The following is a 14,552-nucleotide window of genomic DNA, read 5'->3' on the forward strand; positions in this document are numbered from 1 at the left end:
AAACCACTCTGTGATTCTATGATTTGCTGCATTAGAATTCTGGTCTTGCTGCATTTGCTTGCTAGCAAGTGCTGAAATGCTACAAAACTTCAACATTACATGTGGTATGACAGCTTTGGAGAGCCACTGTAGTTAATTCATGTCACATAAATGTGCCTTCCCATGGCACAGTCTTCTCTGCACGACTGGCACCATACAGTACAACAGTCAGATTTGACATTTACCTGTTGAGAGGGATTTCCCCCACCCTTGAAATGTCTTTGTGAGACAGATGAGAGTGCTGCTGGTTCCCTGTACTGGATCAACCTTCTGAGCAGAAGACTGGTGCGGGCTTAACTCTTCTCTTTGGTGGTCCCATCCACATGAACCATAGCTTTGACTCTCAAGTCTGAGAGAGAAAAGCACCATCTCCTCACATTTGGTCTCCCCTTTGAGAAGGCAGAATTTTATCTCCCTCTGAGGTGTAAGAAACAAAAGATTGAGAGAATAATGCAGGTCTTCAGTCTTTATACTGAACTTCCACTAGTGAAGTCTTTGGAAAAATGTTTATTGCAGCAAATTGAAAAGCGTGTCCGCCCTCACACCCCTCAAGGCTCTTCTCACTGTCAATAGGCCACTTCTTGCTTTTCCACACCACTGCATTAGTTTGATGTATTGATTCATTTATTCACATGAAGCAGCTTGTCCACCTCACCTATAACTATACTATTTATGAAAAGTTCACCATGGAAAACAAAACAAAATGCACAGATAAATCCTTCATAGACTGTAAGATTTTTTCCAGAAGATTTGCTTTGGGATGTTATTCATAAAAGCCAGTTCTATTACTTTTCTAAAATATTCAGTTATATCCACAGGAATGCCACTGGATATCCATAAGACCACTGTTTTCCCTGTTTTTCTGTACTTCATAGCTAATGTCCTTGTAAGGTTCAAAGTATTAAAAGACAGAAATAATATTAAAATCTATAATAAAAGTTTGAGCGTTAAAACTTTTGATGTCCACCATAAGCTAGAACAGAGCTGCAATTCAGGGCAAGAGAAACACTATGTCACACATTGCTGTGATGTTATCACTGATGTTATTCAACATTCCAATATATTAAAGCATTATGATACCTGGAAAATATTCACAAGTTGTCATCTTGATCCTAATAACATCCTAGGGGCAAAAAGATTTTTTCCCCCTATACCAACGTGCAAGAGTGTCAGGTTTATAACTCTTGTCTATGAATTACACCAGGAGGACTCAGTTTCGCTGGCAACAATTCAAACCCAGGAAAGTCAGGACAATGAAGTGACTTCAAAGGAGCATGAGTTATTGGAAAGATCATGCAAGAGCAGGCTAAGTATTCAACCTTAACATGGTTCAGTTTCATCAGATTCCAAATTGCAGGAACCAATTACTTTTTGTCACAGCAAATCTCTCATACCTCAGAGCCTGGCTCCATCTTGATGTGCAGCTGCAACTCTATTAGTGTAAATCAAAAATAAAAAAATGAAAACAAAACCAACAACCACAAAAAAAAAAAAAAAAAAAAGCAAACCCAAACTCCAAAGGACACACACAAGTGCAAAGTCTCAATAAAGCCACACAGACCCTGATGCTGAGGCTGACCCACCTTTCTGCAGAGGACAAGCTCTTAAAATAAATGTTACCAAAGCACTGAAATCCATTCAACAGTTACTCTAAGATGATTCTACTTAATGAGAGACTTCTCTTCAGCCACAAGTTATAAATAGGAGCATAGCCTTTGCATAGTGTGAATCTCACAGCAAGGGGAACATTTCTAGGGGAAATTCAGATATTTAATCTAGGAATGGACTATATCACCCCATTTCTCATTTTAGGAAAAGAATGAGAGGAAGGAGAAGTATTTTTCCATCCATGTGTCTCTGAGGCACATTAAGACCTACCTTATTCCTGAGCTCTGTCCTGCAGCAGAGGATTGCCTTTAGGAATGCTTTTCCTGCAGGCTACAGCCCTGCAAGTAAACAGGCAGGGACGGGCCGGATGTGGGCAGAACTTGGGAACTTCTCTACCCCTCCCAGGGACCAAAGTAGCCTCAGAGCCACCACAAATGCAGAAGACAAGGATAGTAAGGAAGGGCTACCCCTGCCGTGGTGCCTCCCATGATTGCTGCCCTCGGCTCCTCTGCCTGGCCAGGGGAACACACAGGCACAGCTTAACACCCCTTCCCTCTGCTGGCAGATCCACCAGAGCGTCTCCTGGTCCCAGGATCAGCACTCATGGACTGAGGATTTCACTGGGGTTGGCAGATACCCGTTTAATTCAGATTGCTGCCTGGCACTCGCAGGTCAGTGGCTTCTAGTTTGTGATTTCAAGTATTTCCTGACGAAATTGCCTAGGAAGGATGTTACCAGAAATCTTCCAGCTCACCTGGTTTGCTGAAGAGAGCAGTCTGAGGGCATTATTTTTTCACAATATTGTCATATACAATTTTTAAAAAACAATTAAGTCATCATTTTAAACCTACAAGTTTTGACAATTACTGAAAGCATTAGAAAAGATATGCATTTTTAAACTTACACATTTTAAAAATTAAGCATTTTTAATAGTTCAGGTATGCCTTCTGAAATTATCACGTCAGTGGAAGCCAACACAGACAATTGTTTTATTAAATACCACACCCTGAGATATGTGATTTAGTCTTTGCTGGCTCTGCTGATTTAGTAGCATGGCTCACAAAAGGATCGATGTTCAGGCAATCCCACCGGTATCTCAGCACACCTCTTAGCAGATTAAAGCACTCCATAATTTTTTATTGGAATGACAGAATCTGTCCCTAAATAAAGACAACACAATTGAAGCATCAATAAATTGGGAGTCATTTTCCACTTAAGTCTGTGTAACATCAAAGACACTGTTGAAACCTTAAATCACAGAAAATAATTGCTGGTGACAGAGTCCTTCTTAAGCTTCATGGATTTATTCCCAGAAAACATTAAGCCCATGGGAAAGATTACATTAATTTTTTATTACTAGTTCCCATTCTGCTTGCACACTGTTTAGAACAAATCCAAAAAAATTGGTTTTTACTGTCTAAGAAAGCATCAGTGGGAACAAGGTCAGAGGCCTTTCCCCAAATTCAGGTGATACAATGAAGGACCTTAGCAAAAGAATTTTTGAGCCTTAAATATAGAGTTGAATATAAAGTAATCCCTGAGTAAGGCCTGAATACCCACCCATACAGAAAATCTACTTATTTTCATCAACAAGTTTTCTCATTAGAAGTTTGAAATTTGGGACCCTACTGCACAGAAGCAGGCACTGAACTAGACATGCCTGCCATGTTTTGAACATGGTCACTAAAGTGAGCAGTATTTTCAGTATTTCATCCTAACACTTTCACTCGAGTGGCACCACTGATGGGGAATTAGCTCAAGTGGTAGAGCGCTCACTTAGCATGCGAGAGGCAGCGGGATCGATGCCTGCATTCTCCAGTGTTTTCAGAATTTATTTCATTATGAACCAGAAGGCACCATGTGAAATTGTTCTGAGATGAGCTCAGTTGGTCAGAGCCTGGTGCTGATAACACCAAGGTTGTGGGTTCGATCCCCGTGGGGACCATTCACGTCAGAGCTGGACTCGATGAGACTTGTGGGTCCCTTCCAGCTCAGGCTATTCTGTGCTTCTGTGATCATTGATGGAAGATGTGTTTACTCTCCTTCTAGTATCAGACTAACTTTTTTTTTAATTTAGTAAGAAATGGGTTTCATATTTCTCCTTTCTCCTAGCAAATAATAGCACAAACTTTTGAAAGTTTTTCCCTGGTATCTAATACTTTACAAGCTCCTTCTTCAATTGTTAGCTTTTAGCTCCCATTCTTTTCACTTTTTGTGATTTTGTGTCCCAGGGGATGAAATTCAGAGTGTTTTGTGATTCAGTTTGACTTCTTCAAGAAGGCCAAAAGTTTGTCTTTTGTGAAAAATCATGAGGTAAAAGAACCATCTCCTGTAAAATAAAAGATTTCACAAGTCCTAGGACCAAAGGAAAATGCTGCTTAGGTGTGAATTATGTGGTTTAGATGATTATTGAGCCAATAATCATTCAAATTCTTGGGAAGAAGACTCTGCTCTTGGCAGCAGGCCATACAGTTGAAACAACAGCAATTCCAGAAGCATGAAATGCTGATCACTGACTCTCTTCAAAACCCTCTAGGACAGCAGGGACCTGGTGCAAAACCTACAAGACTCCCCTGGTCACTTGTCCACTGCTCAGGCGTCCGGGTGCTGCTCTTGCAATGCGAGCAGCTACCAAGATGGAGTTTTTCACGAAGAAATGCAAGTTAGGCAATGAATAAAAAATGCAGGCAGGTGGTGAGAAAAATAGGGTTATAACGAGACTCTTCACCTGTCACCTGGTCTTTAAAATGCCATTTTTTAGATGGGGATAGGGGATGGATTTCAGATGAAGAAGATGTGGATGCCCCATCCCTGGAGGTACAAGGACAGGCTGGATGGGGTTTGGAGCAAACTGGGCCAGTGGAAGGTGTCCCTGATCATGGCAGGGGGTGGGAACAAGGTGATTTTTGAGGTTCCCTTCAACCCAAAAAATTCTATAATTTCTATGGTTCATTTTGTATAAAATTATTGTGACAGACTCAGAATTAAGCTCAGTTCAGCTGTCCAAGCCCCACACCAAAAGCAAGGCCCTCCTGTCCCACATTAATCAGCTGGGACAGGAGCAAAGGGTGCCCTGTTTACCAGACTTGATCCTTCTGTGGAAAGATTTACCTTGTAATAGACAAGATTTCACTAAGCCCATGAGTACACAGCATTAAAAGTCCAAAGGGGCTAATATCTCCCATTCTTCCCAATGGTACTGAAGGAGAAAAACTCTCCTACGAGCTTTGCAGCCATCCAATTCAGCATCATGTCACAGAAGACAGAAGGGATTATCACTTATCATCTGATCGGGCAAACAAGTTAGCCAAACAAGAAGAGCTGGTAATGAGGCAGAAAAGCTGTTTGCACATGGCCCAGATCCTCCCACCTAGGCATGAATCAAGAGTATTCATAATACTGCTGTTTAATTGAGAGACTCCATAGATAAAGGCCAATTTTTAATTGAGACACTCGAGTAGATAAAGGCCAAGTTTTTGCAGACAGCGTAGGACTGACAAAAGAAAAAATCCATTCTCTGCGGAACTTCTTAATGACAAATCAGAATTAATAAACCTTGTCCTATTTGTAACTAAGTGTAAATAAGTGAAATGATCATTTATGCAAGTGTCTGTTTCACAGGAAATTGTTGCCTACCATGTTCCAGCAATTATTTTGGTTTCAAAGCAACACTGGCTTCGTGTCAGAATTGTCTTAAACTTGCACTAAATCAACCCAAAGACTGGTATTCCCCAAAGCCAACTTATTTCCTCCTCTTCCACTGGCCCTGGATGAGAGAGGGGTTTTTAAAAACAATGTGCAGTCCAACAGCCTAATGCTACCTCTGCCATCTTTGACACTCAGCTGTACGACATCACTGACACTTTGTGTATCTCCTGAAAGATCCTAAATCTGATACCTGGGATAAAATAGTCACATCACCCCTCTACAGCTATTCCAGACCCTCCTGCTCACCCAAACTGTTTTTTTAATCAATACAAAATTTTTCAATTTATTGACAGAGAGATACCACTGATACTGGGTCAACAGACATGGCTACTCCACGCTGCTGTGGGCAATCAGTCCTGCTGAGACTCTGCTGAGCCTTATTGAAATGATGAGGTTTCCTCTGACCAAATACAGAGATTTACAGTGTAGTGTCTGAGTAAACCAGCTGCCAGCCCTCTATAATACATAAAGAGGAACAGACACTTCTGGGGAGTAACATATTTCAAAAAGGTCAGACAAATTACCCTGAAAAACTTTTGTATTTTTTCCACCATTTTAAGGCAGCAAGGGATGTCTGGCTGAGACTGAGGATCAACAACAGACATCTAAATCTAGGTGAAGTGACCCAGCATGACATCTTGGACAGGAAAGGCCCATCTCCACACACACTCAGCCTCTCTGCTTGAGGCAGACAGACCCAAGAGAGGTAAATGCCACACAAACCAGTGTCACAGCCTCTTGTCCTGTGTTATGTCCATCCATGCCATGGGCCACTGCAATTATGTAAGGGAATTAAGCTCACAATATGATGCATCTGCAAGTCACGAATGAAGAGAGGTACAGAGGCATAGAGCTAAGGGGAAAAGTGACACTGGTTAAACCAGAGTTATTCCTGCTTATTTCTGGTGGGATTTTTCTTGTATAGTTTTGATTTGGGTTGTTTTGTTCATTTGGGTTTTTTTGTTTTGTTGGTTTTCTGGTTTGTTTTGTTTTGTTCTGTTCTGTTTTGTTTTTTTCTTCTGAATCCTAAAGACCTACAAAACTTCCAGCAACTCTTTCAACTAGGGGGACAGACTTTCCAAAACTCCCCAAAACTCAGTGCACCCTCTGTGGCTTCCTTGGCTAGGCAGAACATGCCTTAGAAGTTACTGCCTTCAAAAACATTCTCTGGGGGAGAGACAGGGAGCAGAGCCATAGACATGGAAATGAGGAGAAATTGTAATAAGAGTAAATAGATTTAAGTTGTTTATCATACCAGTGGAATCTGGTATAAGGGTGCTTGATGCTTTATCTGTTTTCCTACATGTTATCAGTCTTAGCTCAGAAAACTGCTGAAGGAAATCAGCAGCTCTTTGACTTCCCTGTGTCACCACATCCAAAATTAGCAACTTAATTTTGTAGCCCACTTGTAACTGCCACAGCCTGCCTGGGGTCATGGCCCATAGTCTGGGAACAGCTGCTAAGGGAAGTGAAAAGGATGCTAAGGGAAGAAAATGTGGCAGTAAAAATATATACCGAAAATGAGAAAAAAAATCCAAGGCAGCAATAAAAATAAATAATGGCAGAACAGCAAATTTAAAAGGAGAAGAAAAAAGTAGCCAAATATATACAAATAGCTTGAGTAAAAACTGAACAGAAAATGTACTCAGTAATAAACCCAAGGGATGGCAAAGAAAGAAGCTAATATAAGCCCAGTTATAAACTGTTTTAATTTTGGAAATCAATCATAAAAGTACTTATCCGTATAATTAAGAAAAACCTCCAGAAAACATAAAAACCACTCTCAGAAACACTCTAGAGGTGGTACCATAATTAAACAGCAAAGCAGGACAAGGGAAATTGCCTTGAAACAGCTCAAGGTGGCTTATGAAATATCAGACTTGAACAAGGATTGTCAACCCATCTGTTAGGAATGAGCCACACTCCTGCCCCAGCCTCCCAGGGCAGCTGAACAGATTTATTATCTATGTTAAAGCACTGTCCTTTAAAAAAGAATGGGGTTTTTTTTCTTCTTCTTTCAGCAGGAATATGAAGCACTGTCCATGGCAGAGCTACACCATCAGGTCCTGTGTCCAGACTGAGCATCCTGGGCTGTGCTGCTGCAGATCATGGAAATGAGGCAGATCTGAGCTTTGTCAGTGCTCAGACAGGAACAGGAGAATTCCAAGTGCTACAGAAGAGCAGTGCCTTGCTGTCTCTTGGCTGGTGCTGAACTAATTTCCCAGTCAGGATTTAAAACCACTGTGCCTGACCACCCTGTCTAGACCCAGTCAGTGGGGTTTGCTGCAGATTTTCTGGTATATCTTGAAAAGATAAGCACTGAGAAACGTTCTTTTATCAAGCATTACAATGGACTGAAAACCATGTGTTCCTTTCCTTGTAGATTCATTAGGATATTTAATGTATTGTGAAGAAAAAGCAGTCCTACCTCTGAAATAGATAAAGGGTTTCAGGGATGTCCAGCACCAGAAGTGCTGTGAAATAGGTACCAGCTGCTGTTTCATTTCTAGGAACTGCAGTGGCAATCAAGAGAGTCCACACAGATTATCTGTAGCCCTTATCTGCTGGTGAAGTTGGAATTAGTGAAGTTCTGTCGTACAAGAGGTCATTAGTTTCACACTAAGTATGGAGCCAGCAGAAATCCCCCAGTACCGCTAAACTTTACAGCTCAAAGAAAATCTTTGCAATCAATAGCCAGAGTAATTCCTCCTATGGCAATCAGTATTAACCAGGTTGCTCTGGAAGGAAATACCTGGTGCTGACCAAGGGAACACAATTCAACATGGTTGAGCACTGAAAAAATTGCATTTGGGCAATAAGCAGTCAAACCACAACCAAGTATTGACTAAGCTTAGAACAAAGACCATGAGTCCAAAAATAATTAAATCTGTCAATAGTTTAAACTTGCCCTCAACTGTGAAGTGAAATATGGCAGTTTTGACATCTATTATTAAAATCACTTAAGAATCAATATTCAGGACATAACAATAATCATATCAAGTTGCTTATACCGAACTCAGGGGATACTTCTGTTCTGCAAAGAATCAAAGATTAATTTCTAAGGAACTGAATCAATGCGAAGTAAATAGATTCTGATGAGCTGGAGAAGGATAACTTACATCTACTGCATAGTAGATGAGCTCTGTGGTAACAGCACTCCCTGAGCAGAGGAAATCTACACAACTGCATAATCAGGACTGACAGCACTTGCAAAACATGACCTGTAACTCTGTTTCATTCATTCCTAATGAATAATCAAGCCTAACTCAGTTTGGAGAAGCTTTGTGGCATGTGATCAGATCAGGTACAGGTTTGGCACTTTTTGGCCAGCTCTGCAGCCCCACACACCCTGGGCTGGGATCTGTGACTCCTCAGTGGGCTCCCAGGACAGGCTGCTTTGCTTTTTCTGTAGAGCAAGGATTTGCAAGTGAGTACCAGAGCTCACAGGCACCTGCCCAGTATTTACTGCTGAATTTCCTCCGTACTAGGAAAGAAATGGGAAGTTTTTAGAGAGTATTCATACTGCTTTACAGGAAGAAGCTTTCTAAAGTCAAAACACTTCCAGAAATCTCAGACCCTTGTTACTGTACACAGAGGTACCAGATATTTGCCATGAAAACCTCAATGTAATAAAGAATATCAACTCAGCCCACTTTGATCTCCCAAATGTACTTTTTTTTTTTAGGTTGCATCTGGCAGTACAAGGAATCAAAAGGTGTCTCACTACTTGCATCACCTGATTTGTGAAATAAATTTTCCACTAAACAACATATCTGTTGTATATCAATAATTGTTATTACAGAGATGGGTTGTTGCTTTTTTTTCCCCACTCCAGATTAAATCTCCAAGCTATAACACAAGTCCCTGGTAGGTCATGTATCCACCATCAACCCACCTACTGCCAGTCCTGAATCAGTTTTCTCAGGGCAGTAACAGTGTGTGCATACTTTTTCTTTGCTATGAGAAGTATTGAGCTATTCAACTGACCTTTTAGTGATGCTGAAAAATAAATATTATCAGTCCACCCCCACCCTCATATTCAGACTAGAAAGGAAGAAGCAACTTGTCCCACAAGCAGAACTATCCATTCTGTTTCGTGGCTCACATTCACATGATAATTTTTTTCAGCCTAGTCAGTGGAGCTGGACATCAGGAGTAAAGCAGGAAGAAGAAATCAGGGCATACTCCCCCCACCCCTTGCCCCCAGCCAAGCTCCTCTGCTGTGATTGCCAGCCCAGGGTTTGTAATTGCTGATCACAACCCCCATGGCAGCCTGCACCAGCAAGGGCAAAGGAGATCACATAAAGGAAAAATCCTGAGAGGGAAAACGAGGGCTGTAGGGATCTGTGTGCTCCACTGTTATCTCTGAAGAGAAGACCTGTGAGGAGGTTGGTTTCTTCTTCCAGGTCACAGGGATAGGACAAGAGGAAATGGCCTCAAATTGCACCAGAGGAGGTTTAGATTGGAGATTATGAAGAATTTCTTCACTGAAAGGGTTGTCAAGCATTGGAAGAGGCTTCCCAGGGGAGCTGTGGAGTCACCATCCCTGCAGGTATTTAAAATGCATGTGGCACCTGGGGACATGGTTTAGTGGTGGACACAACAGTGCTGGGTTAATGGTTGGACTTGATGTTCTTAGGGGTCTTTTCCAACCTAAACTGATAATTTATTCTCTGATTCCATACTTATCAAGAAATCAGCTCCAGCTAGTGTCTCTTTGCAACTAAAATTCTATAAATGTTGCAAATTGTTACAGAATATATTATTCAATTAATAAGAAATCAAGATGCCTTGAACTAATATAGACCTTCTGATTTGTTTGGGGTATTTTTAGGAACTTAAGGCCACAATTCATGTGAAACCTCCTTCTAATATTATCTCATTCACAGCTGGAAGATTTGACTGTTCACAGATTCAGTGACTTGCCAAAGGCTGCCAGTGCAACATCCTCAATCCATAGTTCCTGACTACACTTCAATGAGCTGCATTGTTAAGGTAAAAACCCTTAACTTCACCTGTTATTTACTGACCCTTGATGATATTTATAAATCAAGAACATTAGGACTAAGACCTCCTCTCCCTGGAAAAAAAAACCCCAACCAAACAAAACCTAGCAGTATATTTTAAACAAAATTTGAAATTAAAAACTGTAAAATAAATGTTATGATTATTGCCTTGTGAGTTTTCACTTGCTTGCAAAGGAGAAGGCAAGTCTGAGTGAACCTTGAGCAGATCACTTCAGGACTTAAGACCTGCAAGCCTCCCAAAAGCACCATGGGAGACCTTTGCAGAAGTTTCTTTCTGCAGAATGCATTCCTCTGCTTGGCTCTGCTCATGGAGCTGGGACAGCCATCTCAGCCAAGCTTTGCTCCTGCCAGCTTCAGAAGCCTGATGTGATTTCCACTGAAGGGGATCACTAAACTTCCAGCAGCAACTAGAAGAAGCCTCTAGGAAAACACCAAGTAAAATCAAGCACATGATGAAGAAAATTACCAGAATGAGTTTGTGTCCAAAGGGGATTAGGTTCCAATATGTCCATTTTCCTGTGTTTTTCCTGCTGTACCTGCATTTGCTACAAGAATTTAAAAAAAAAATGTTCACAGTTCCTCAGTTACAGTTCAGTGATTTCTGTAGATGCTGTCTCCCCCTTTCCTCACTCCCCAAACATGAGTTCTCAAACTCCAAAACATCTTTTTAACAGCTGGTAGTGCCTCATGCAAAGTGAGCAGCACCCAGTAAGGACCCAACATTCCTGAATTTAGACTCACTCAGCCATGGAAAGACCTGCAGGAATAAGTCTTCTCTAAAGAGTCAGTTTTAAAGACAAAAATGCACCACTACATTTTCTTGCAATGGGAAATAGAGTTGGGAAGCCTGGAAGGAGATATTTCAGTGTCATAGGAGATAATACATAATTAAAGCTCATGTAAGAATGACTGGGGAATTTGGCATTGCCTGAAGAGCTGAAATAGTCCAGTACCACCCGTACCATTCAGGTGTGGTGGTACAGACAACATGTTGATATAATGTGAGCTTTTTTCTTAAAGATTTTGATCCTCATTATGAGAAATAGGAAGAATTTAAGAATGGTCTTTAAACACGAGGAATTGTGATCACCCAGCAGTGATTAATCAAAACAGGTTTTAGAATAAAGCATTGCAGTATGACAAATTGAAATATCCTTTGAAGCCAAGATAATAATGGAACAAATCTCAGAAATATATTTTAGCAAGAAAGTTATCACATGCTGGAAACAAAAGTGTTCTTTTATTCCTATTATTTTCAGTATCATAATCTCCAGAATCAAAAGCTAGCTCCGGCATGTAGCGAAGATGTTTGCCTTAAAACCGTATGAAATGCCTGAAGAAGTAAGAAAATACTTCTGTGTATGTATTGTATGTATAGGTGCTATAGCCATGCTCACCCACACATTCTCTGGGTATCTGAGCTCAGAAAAACCTTCCCACAGACCAAAAAAATAAACTAATCCTTCCACTTCATTCTTCCTCTGTTAGATCCCCACTGGGGAGCTTTTCTTCCACTGTAGTAATATGAGTCAGAGTAACATGAGTCAGACAGATACTTCCCCTGCAATGAGTCCTCCATCAGATGTGCTATTGCAACCCAGAAACTCTTCTCATTCATGGCACAGGTCTCACTCAAATTCAAGAGACAATCACTAAAATCAGAGAGACTATCATTTTCTGTTAAAACAAACAAGATTTGGCCCCAAACTGATCCCAGGAGAGAGAAGCACTGTCATCTGCTGGTTAAAAGTCAAAAGACCTGTTTTCCTCCCTTTGCTTTGCAATGTGTTGAGGACCGCCTTTCTGCAAGTTACTTGGAGTAATTCTGCACAAAACCAGATGACATTCATCAGCTGGTGGGCTGCCCATTCCTAAGCTCAGAACTGGACTCTTCTCCATTTCACCAGAAAAGATGCCAAAATATCCAACATTGCCTCTTCCTGGAAGCAACAGAACACAACATACTTACTGAAGATGCACAGTGAATCTACAACACATATTCAGGAGTTTCTTTTGTAATAGTATTCTATAAACACTTCATTGATATAAAATCTATCTTCATGTACTTGATATGTCTAACTAGAAGTTACTTCAGGACACTGTCCCAGCTGTCCAGACCATAGTATTTGTATATTCAGAATAGCAGCATCTTGGTGGAAAATACATATGATAGTTGGTAGGATTGAAACTTTAGCTAAAACTACTAAATTCTTACTCTTCAAAAAAACAAACAAACAAAAAAAGTGATATAGTTTTTGAAGTGGAATAAACCTTGCAATTGCCTGCCTGACCTATTTAGCAACACTTCTTCCTATTATTTTATCAATTATTATCTATACAAACTCCCCCAAAACAGGTGTCTAACCAGTCTTTCATCAAAAAGATTCAGGCATGCACCCACAGTAATTCTGGTTGGTAACTGAGCACATAGTAATACAGATAGACTTTGCAGGTGCATCTTCCTGAGAATGATCCTATTAGTGTCCACACTGCACAGATGGGCTGTGTTATTTTAAGATTTTAATCAAAATACATGCAAACAGGCACAGCACCACATGCATGCTAATGCTGTGAAGTGTCAGCAGTCACTACACTTTTAAGAACTCTAGCAATGTGAAAACACAGAAGAGAAGGATGATTTAGGCAGTTTAGAGGAAGGCTGGGAGGTTACAGCTAGAAGGTGATGCACAGCACATTTGTAATAAATGTGAAGAAAATACCTTGTTAACACAGCAAGGTATTTCCAGATACTGATATAAACTGCACTGACACAAAGACAGAATACAAGAAGGTGTTAGGTCACAGAAATCCCAAGGTATTTATGTTCTGAGACCCAACACTGAAAACACTGATTATAGTGTAATCTTGACATCTGTCAACCTCCTGTCAATGGCTTTCCTCAATGAAGGCATTACACATCCCTCAGTTGCTGCTTTATCACCTGCAATGAAGTCTTCTACATCTGCTAATCCAAATTTGAGGGCTGACCAAACCTGATTCAGGTGACAGACTCACCTAGCACACTCTAGTCTGAAAATGTTGTTGACTAAATGAGAAATAAATAAACCCAGCTTAAGAATAATGGAACACAGATCCTTCTGGATTTCCTTTGTAAAAGACAGACCCTGTTCCTGCATGTTTGCATAGTTTAAAAAAATTAGTCTTCTGAATTTGATATTCCTCCCTGCTGGAGGGAAAAATGAAAAAGACACAGCAGAAGTTGTGTTCAGTAACAGTGCCCCAGGTGCCAGATTTGCAAACCCAATAATGTCCTCTTACCTTCACAGACACAGCACCACCCGAAGTGGTACCTGGAGCCCGGCTCCTGATCCGGGTGCGCTCTGCAGAGCTGTCAGCCCGGCGGGGATGGGGTGCTGATGGGCGGGTGGGGCAGGAGCGCACGGACAGACGCACGGACACGGACTCGGGGACAGGGACACACACAGACAGACACACTCCCCTGAGCCCCCCTGCGCACACACGCGCTCACGGGTCCCTGTCAGCGACACGGCAGGGATGGGCAAAACGCTGCATCCCCTGTGCACCCCCACCTGCGAGAGAAGAGGAAGAGAAGAGGAAGAGAAGAGGAAGAGAAGAGAGAAGAGAGAAGAGAGGAGAGAGGAGAGAGGAGAGAGGAGAGAGGAGAGAGGAGAGAGAAGAGAGAAGAGAGAAGAGAGAAGAGAAGAAAAAGAAGAGAAAGGATGGAGCGGAGGGCAGCGGGCGCTGGGGGCAGCGGCGGGCACGGAGCCGGGCCGGGCCGGCGGCGATGCCGGAGAGGGGCCGGAGAGGGGCCGGAGAGGGGCCGGGCAGGGCGGGCGCGGGTTTAAGGAGCGAGGGGAGGGGAAGCGCTGGGCGGGGAGGGCTGCGGGCCCCGCCGCTGGCAGGGGAGGGGGGGGGGGGTGTCCGGGGATGGGGCCGGGACTGATCGGTCCGGGGGTGTGGGCTGGGGGACGGGGGGGTGGGAGATGTGGGCGATGAGAGAGAGGTTCGAGGGAAGGGGGCTGGGGGTGCCGGCCCGAGGGGCTGAGAAATGTGTTCCCCGAAGGGCAGAGAACTGGGGGAGCTGTGTCCCCGCAGTGTGGGAAGGAAACGCCCTTTCTATCTTAGCAAACAGGTGGTTTCTGCTTTTACCTCCTCCCTGAGCTCAGTGTCTAAATAAAAAGCCCTTAG

At 42.2% G+C, this 14,552-nt stretch overlaps 1 protein-coding gene across 6 annotated transcripts in view; it reads right to left on the reverse strand.

The window, feature by feature from the left end:
• The window catches only part of COL22A1 (collagen type XXII alpha 1 chain), a 221,579-nt gene extending 207,562 nt beyond the window's left edge, over positions 1-14,017 (reverse strand). For 5 of the 6 annotated variants that reach the window (XR_006017383.1, XR_006017382.1, XR_006017384.1 and 2 more), the window contains exon 1: positions 13,662-14,017. The gene's annotated coding sequence lies outside the window, so the exon portion shown is untranslated. Of the gene's footprint in view, positions 1-1,917; positions 2,053-13,661 lie in introns of those variants that run through there. The other variant, XM_042036304.1, reaches the window with a different exon arrangement.
• Positions 14,018-14,552: the final 535 nt, after the last annotated feature.

Source organism: Corvus kubaryi, unplaced genomic scaffold (genome assembly GCF_017639235.1).
Source record: "Corvus kubaryi isolate FWS band 111438036 unplaced genomic scaffold, C.kubaryi_AGA036_p1.0 37385, whole genome shotgun sequence".
NCBI classification, from domain to species: domain Eukaryota; kingdom Metazoa; phylum Chordata; class Aves; order Passeriformes; family Corvidae; genus Corvus; species Corvus kubaryi.